The sequence below is a fragment of the Alexandromys fortis genome, unplaced genomic scaffold (genome assembly GCF_014885135.2).
Source record: "Alexandromys fortis isolate MF-2015 unplaced genomic scaffold, M_Fortis_MF-2015_v1.1 scaffold_7, whole genome shotgun sequence".
NCBI lineage: Eukaryota > Metazoa > Chordata > Mammalia > Rodentia > Cricetidae > Alexandromys > Alexandromys fortis.
In genome coordinates this window covers 1474239-1480238 of record NW_026067920.1, presented here as the reverse complement: position 1 = coordinate 1480238, position 6000 = coordinate 1474239, and the positions used below count along the sequence as shown (strand labels likewise).

The 6000-nt window shown below is 52.2% G+C and overlaps 1 protein-coding gene across 8 annotated transcripts in view; it reads left to right on the top strand.

The window, feature by feature from the left end:
• Positions 1-329: 329 nt before the first annotated feature.
• The window catches only part of Jakmip1 (janus kinase and microtubule interacting protein 1), a 119778-nt gene continuing 114107 nt past the window's right edge, over positions 330-6000 (top strand). For all 8 annotated transcript variants that reach the window (XM_050141082.1, XM_050141083.1, XM_050141084.1 and 5 more), the window contains exon 1: positions 330-491. The gene's annotated coding sequence lies outside the window, so the exon portion shown is untranslated. The remainder of the gene's footprint in view (positions 492-6000) is intronic.

Below are 6000 nucleotides of genomic sequence, written 5' to 3'. Positions count from 1 at the left end.
CCCAGTGTTGCTCCTGACTGCGATGGCCGGAGGTCCGGACTAACAGTCCCCAGGCCTTCCCAACCCAATGCGCACGCTCGCCTGCGCCAGGAGCTGACCACCGCTCTGGGCTTTCGCCCGGGGCTGGGAGGACGCCACGCCCTCCCTACTGACTGGCGGGAGGATGCACCAATCGAAGAAAAGATGCGGGAGGGGGCGGGGCCGCACTGGGAGCCGGCGCCCGGCGCCCACCAAACTGCAGCGGCTAGTGTGCGGTGCCCGTCCTCGCCGTTCCTGCACCGCGCAAGGGTCCCCAGCGGGCCAAGCCTCCTTGGCTATGGTCTAGGTTTTCTTTATTTTTATTTTTTTGCATGCATTCATTTTCTATCCTGTCTCGTCTCTTCTAAGGCGGCGGCGGCGACGGCGACAGCAGCATAGGCACGCGCGGGGAGGGGGCGGCCGGAGAATGCGGCGCTCGGCTGCTGCCCGGCTCAGGTCCGAGCGTCAAGCAGGTGGGTACAGGTGTGCCGCGGAGGGAGAGGGCCCAGGACACCGCAGCCAGTGGGCGGACCCTGCGACGGGGGCACCTTTACCGGTGCTGCCTGTCCGACCCCCACCCCCAGCCCCCGCACCCCTCACGACAGCCCTGCACCGCTTATTCCCACCTCCCGGCCCCGCCCATCTCCCCTCCCCCACTCTCTCCAGACCCCCAATCCTTCTTGTGGCCGCGGCGCTCCCCGACACTGGTCCCTGCCTCCCCTGTGTCGCTCACGCCACCCCGCTTTCCACTAGTCTCCCCCTTTACGCCCAGGAGCTGAGGAGTGGGAGAGAACCCCCTCCCCCGGCTTCAGCGAGTGGAGCGGAGGGGGCGTGGTTGGCCGGCGGCTTTCTGTCCTTCAGGTCCCCGCCTAGGTGGAGCCCAGGGTCTGTAGGGGTGACCGGGAGGGAGAGGCCGTCCTGGCGGTATCCCACCCCACGCAATGCACACGCTGCGGCTGCCGGGCTACGCACACCCTAGCGCCGCTCCGCCCACGTGTGCGCCGGGGAGAAGGCTGGGGCGCTGCGAAGAAAGGCTGGTACCCACCCTGTGCCCAGCGGCGCTCCTCGGGTGCACCGGCTTTCGGGGCAGGTACCAGGATCGGCTCCGCGGTGCAGGGCACCTCGCCGGTTACCATGCTGTGCTCCAGGCTATCAGGCCGTCGACCTTTCGGCCTCGTGTTAGGGAGCTGCGCTTTCTTAGGCCTTCTGTCCATCATTCCATCCTCCCAGCTGCGGGATCCCGATAGGCCCTTTTAGACCACTGGCCAGGCTGGAGCCTTTTCGCTCTCCTTCCCAGCACTCTCTTCCCTTCTCCGCCTGTCCGCTCTGTGCAGCAGGCTCAAAGATAAGGTCTGCTGGCCCTGGCCGGTGCTCAACCACCTGCCTTTAGTGTGTACTCAGGCACACTGACCTTGGCCTTTGCTGTGCTGTTCCCATTTTGGGCACGCCCTTCATTCATCTGGCCAGCTCCTTGTAGAACAAAGTAGAGTAGGAAGGAGCTCCTTGCCAGTTCAAGCTTCCTATTATGGCAGGGCCTGTCACCCTGGGCCTTCACGGTGGATGGCTGCACCTCCCAAACCAGCCTTGGTGAAGAGGGTAAGGCCAACCACACCTGGTGTCACCTCCTGTACTTGGGCGTCTGATGTGTGGATACGGCTGGGGGAGGAGCTGGCTGTTTCTCCCGGACAGAGGTCTGGTTGGTGGCAGTTCCATCAGCTGGGCGGGACAACTGGGAGGGACTGGTTTGAAGTGTGGTGGTGCTGGAAGCTCATTTTGTGGGTTCAGTTGTGATGCTGAGGATTGCTGGAACATGCTCGTGGGACCTCGCTCCAGGTCAGATTGCTGGGGTCTTCCCACAGGAGTGGAGGTGTTTTCACCTTGCCCTTTTCACAACAAGAAATCCTCAAAAGGTCCCTGGTCCCAGGAGATGAGACCACAAACCATCTGCAGAGTCCCACGGTCCCCACTGTTGTCTTCCCTGACCCACCGGATCCCTTTTCTGCTGTCCTGTCTCAGTCACTTTTGTATTCCGTGGTTGTGTTTGCATACAAATTTTCTAAATTTTTCTCTCTCTAGAATAATGTCCCCCTTTTGTCAAGGTTTTACACTTGAGTTACATTCTTGTGGTTTTCTTTTCATTTACCAGACTGTGTGACTCCCTGTCTGTACCTCCCAGAGCCTCATACACGTGTGCAGCAACAGGATTCGTGTGGTTTCCCCCTTATACAGATCTAGCCCATTAGGGATCTGGGGAACTGAGATGTCTTAGAACCCCGTGTGCCGCTTAACTGGAACTGGCAGGCATTTTCCACCTGGGCTTTTGGATTGAGGTTCTTCCTTAGGGAGATTATTACTATGATCCCCATTCTCTTGAGTGGATCTCTTCCTCCAAGGTGACGGGATGTATCCACTAGACTCATCTATGTCCTGATTCTTACTGCTGCAAGGTCCTGGGCAAAAGGACTAAACTCTGTCACTCTTCATTTTGGGTATAAATGGAGACAATGTTTCTCTTTTGCTATGCTGTCTGGGGGATCAGAGGTGTAGTCCTCTTATCAAATGGTTGTGATGGTAAGTTTGTGACAAGCTGTATCCTTTCCTTTAGCTCGATGGTAGGGCAGATGCCCATGCTGGCAGCTCTCTTTTGTCCTTCTCCAGCTAAGCTGATGATCCTAAGAAACAGTAATGGGCGAGGTGAACTCAGGTCTCCACGGTGGTTCTGTGTCTCCAGGCAAGACACCCAGTCTCTATGCTCTGTGGGAGCGAGGGTTATATAAGGAGGGCAGCTTGCAGGGCTCTACCTCCCACTTCTGCAGTGACGGCTCTTATTATAGCCACACCGGGCCTGTGCAGGTAGAGATCATGAGAAGAGGTGGAGCAGAAGATCAGCGGGCCCTCCATGACCTGGACGCTGACCCCTGCAGTGTATCTCCACCTTCCTGTGGGGTAGCGTGAGGTTTGAGGTACCTTCTCCCTGCTTTCCATAGAAACATGCCACCATAATGTCCTCCTAGCCATCAGGGCTGCTATAATCTAATATGAGGGGGAGAAGATGATCCTGAGCTGGTCAGCAATCCCCTGACTCCAAAGCCTTGGGGAAATACTTGCTTGGCTTATGTGGTTCCATGGGCAGCTGAAGGCACAGGAGCTACAGGCTGCAGGAGCATGTGGGGGTGGAAGGTAAGCTCTGAGAGTGGAGGACGCGGGAAGTAAGTGGACACAAGGACAGTGATGAGCTGGGGGAGATAATTGCATGGCAGATCAAAACCCTGGCTGGGGGTCTGGAACGATGGCTCAGCAGTTAAGAGCACTTGCTGCTCTTGTAGAAGACCTGGGTTGGGTTCCTAGCACCTATAGCCAACTCACAACCATCTGCAATTCCAGTTACAGGAGGTTCTATGCCCCTTCCTGGCCTCTGCTGGCGCTGGGCTCAGGAATATCCACAGGGAGACATTCATACGCATAAGATAAGATGAAGGAAAGGCCCTGACTGGACGTAGATGAGAGAAAGCCAGCATTCTGAGGACAGCACAGAGTACAGGAGGTGATGGGGTCAGGAATGGCATCCTGCTCTTGCCTCTGGCTTTGATGCACTTTTCCAGAACTGCCCAGGAAGTGTTAGGCGTCTTATGAACTTGCATAGTGGACTGGCAGATGTTCTAGTTCTTAGAACATTGTAGCAAAGCTCTTACCAAGCACCAGGGTCCACAGCAGCATTGGCAGCTGATACTCTTGTCAAGAAAGTTATTGGAACATAGCCCTGCCCTACCTTTTTGTGCAGAATGGCCAGTGGCGCCTATGGCTTGGACCTGGCAGAGCTGGTGAGGCAGGCTGAGGGAGTTGCTGCCCTGTGAGCAATGCTGTCTCTGACTTGGTTGAACTCGTTGAGACCCAGAGAGGGATGTCTTAACAAATGGGCACAGAGAGGCTCTACAGCCTGTCCAGGTCACACAGTTCATGAGTTTGAAGGCAGGAATCCCTGGTTCTTTGTTTCTTCATTTTCCCCACCTTGGGGCTTTATACTTTTATTGTCACTCATTGAATTTTGGCATGTTAATGGGGTACAGGGTAGAGGATATCTTATATCTAATGTCAAACGCTGCTGAGAATTTGCTAATAAATTCTTAAAATACTTTGATATCAACTGTATATTTACTATTGAATAGTGGCTATTATGGTAATCTTTGTTAAGTGCATAGTTTGTGGCATTAAGCACATTTGCATTGCCCAGCAGCAGTGACTGCATTTCTAGAACTTTCTATCATCCTAAACTGCGACTACCATCATAAACTCTTCTTTACTGACCCTCACTGCCCAGTGCAAATGTCAGCCTCAGATTTAACACCAGCTTTGCCCTTTGCCAGTTAACTGTGCAAATGTCTGCACCTTTCAGGGTCCCCTGCGTTTTAGTTTCCTCATTTGGTGAGAGTTGATGGCCCTGATGTCATTGTTTTTGTCAACCCTACACACACCTTAGAAGAGGAGTCTGGATTGAGACATTGTCCCCATCAGATTGATTTGTTGGCATGTCCTTGGAGCACTGCCTTGATTGCTATTTGTTGTGGGAGGGCCCAGCCCACCGTGGACTGTGCCACTCCTGGGAAGTTGATTCTCGGTTAAGAAAGCAGGCTGAGTAAGCCTTGGGGAGCAATTCGGTAATCAGCACTCCTCCATTGCCTTTGCTTCACTTCCTGCCTTCAAGACCCCGACTTGAGGGGCTGGAGAGATGGCTCAGTGGTTAAGAGCATTGCCTGTTCTTCCAAAGGTCCTGAGTTCAATTCCCAGCAACCACATGGTGGCTCACAACCATCTGTAATGAGGTCTGGCGCCCTCTTCTGGCCTGCAGGTATACAGACATAACATTGTATAAATAAATAAATATTTTGAAAAAAAAAAAAAAAAAAAGACCCTGACTTGAGTTCCTGCCCTGGATTCCCCCAGTGATGAGTTGTAACCTGTAACAACTCCCACCTCTCCCATTGCTATGGGTCAATTGTTGTAGAATATTATTTTAAGATGTGTTGCATTTGTTTATGGTGTAGAACATTTGTTTAGTGATACAAGGATATGTTGTATTCTTTTATGTTGCATTTGTTTAACTCTGTGAAGCTGTGTTACTTTGCCTTTCTAAAACACCTGATTGGTCTAACAAAAATTTGAATGGCCATTGGTCAAATAAAGAACTGAATGACCAATAGTAAGGCAGGAGAAAGGATAGGTTGGGTTGACAGGCAGAGAGACTAAATTGAAGGAGAAACCTGGGAAGAAAAAGATGGAGGAGGAGGACTTCAGAGGCCAGCTACCCAGCCACACAGTCAGACGCAGAAAGAAAGAAAAGATATACAGAAATAGAGAAAGTTAAAAGCCCAGAGGCAAAAAATAAACAGGATCATTTATGTTAAGAAAATCTGGCTAGAAATAAGCCAAGCTGAGGCCGGTCATTTATTACTTAAGAAAAGATCTCCATGTATGTTTGCTTGGGAGCTGGGTGGCAGGCCCATGAAAGAATAAGAGGGTAAACACAACTATCTTCAGTCAGTATTTTGTCTCAGTGACAGAAAGCACACTAGATGAGAAATTGGTACTAAAAAGTGTTGCTATAGTGGTCCTGACCATGTTGTTTTGGGGAATGGTGGAAGCATTTGATGCCTTGGGCTAGAAAGGTCTTTAGCACCCAGGTGTCAGCCTGAAGATCAGAAAAGCAAAGCAGCCAGTCGTTAGCTTTTACCTCTACCTCAGACCAAAGCAGCTATCCTGCCTCCATGAGTGCTCAGAATGAGACTGAGCATGAGACTTGTCTCCTCCTGTCTTATATTCCTTTCTAGTGCTAGGATTAGAGGCTTGTGCACGCCCAGCCTCTGTGGCTAACTAGTGTGGCTGCTGGGATCAAAGGTGTGTGCAACCTCTGCCTGGCCTGTATGGCTGACTAGTGTGGCTGCTTTGCACTGACCTTCAGGCAACCTTTATTAAAACACAAATAAT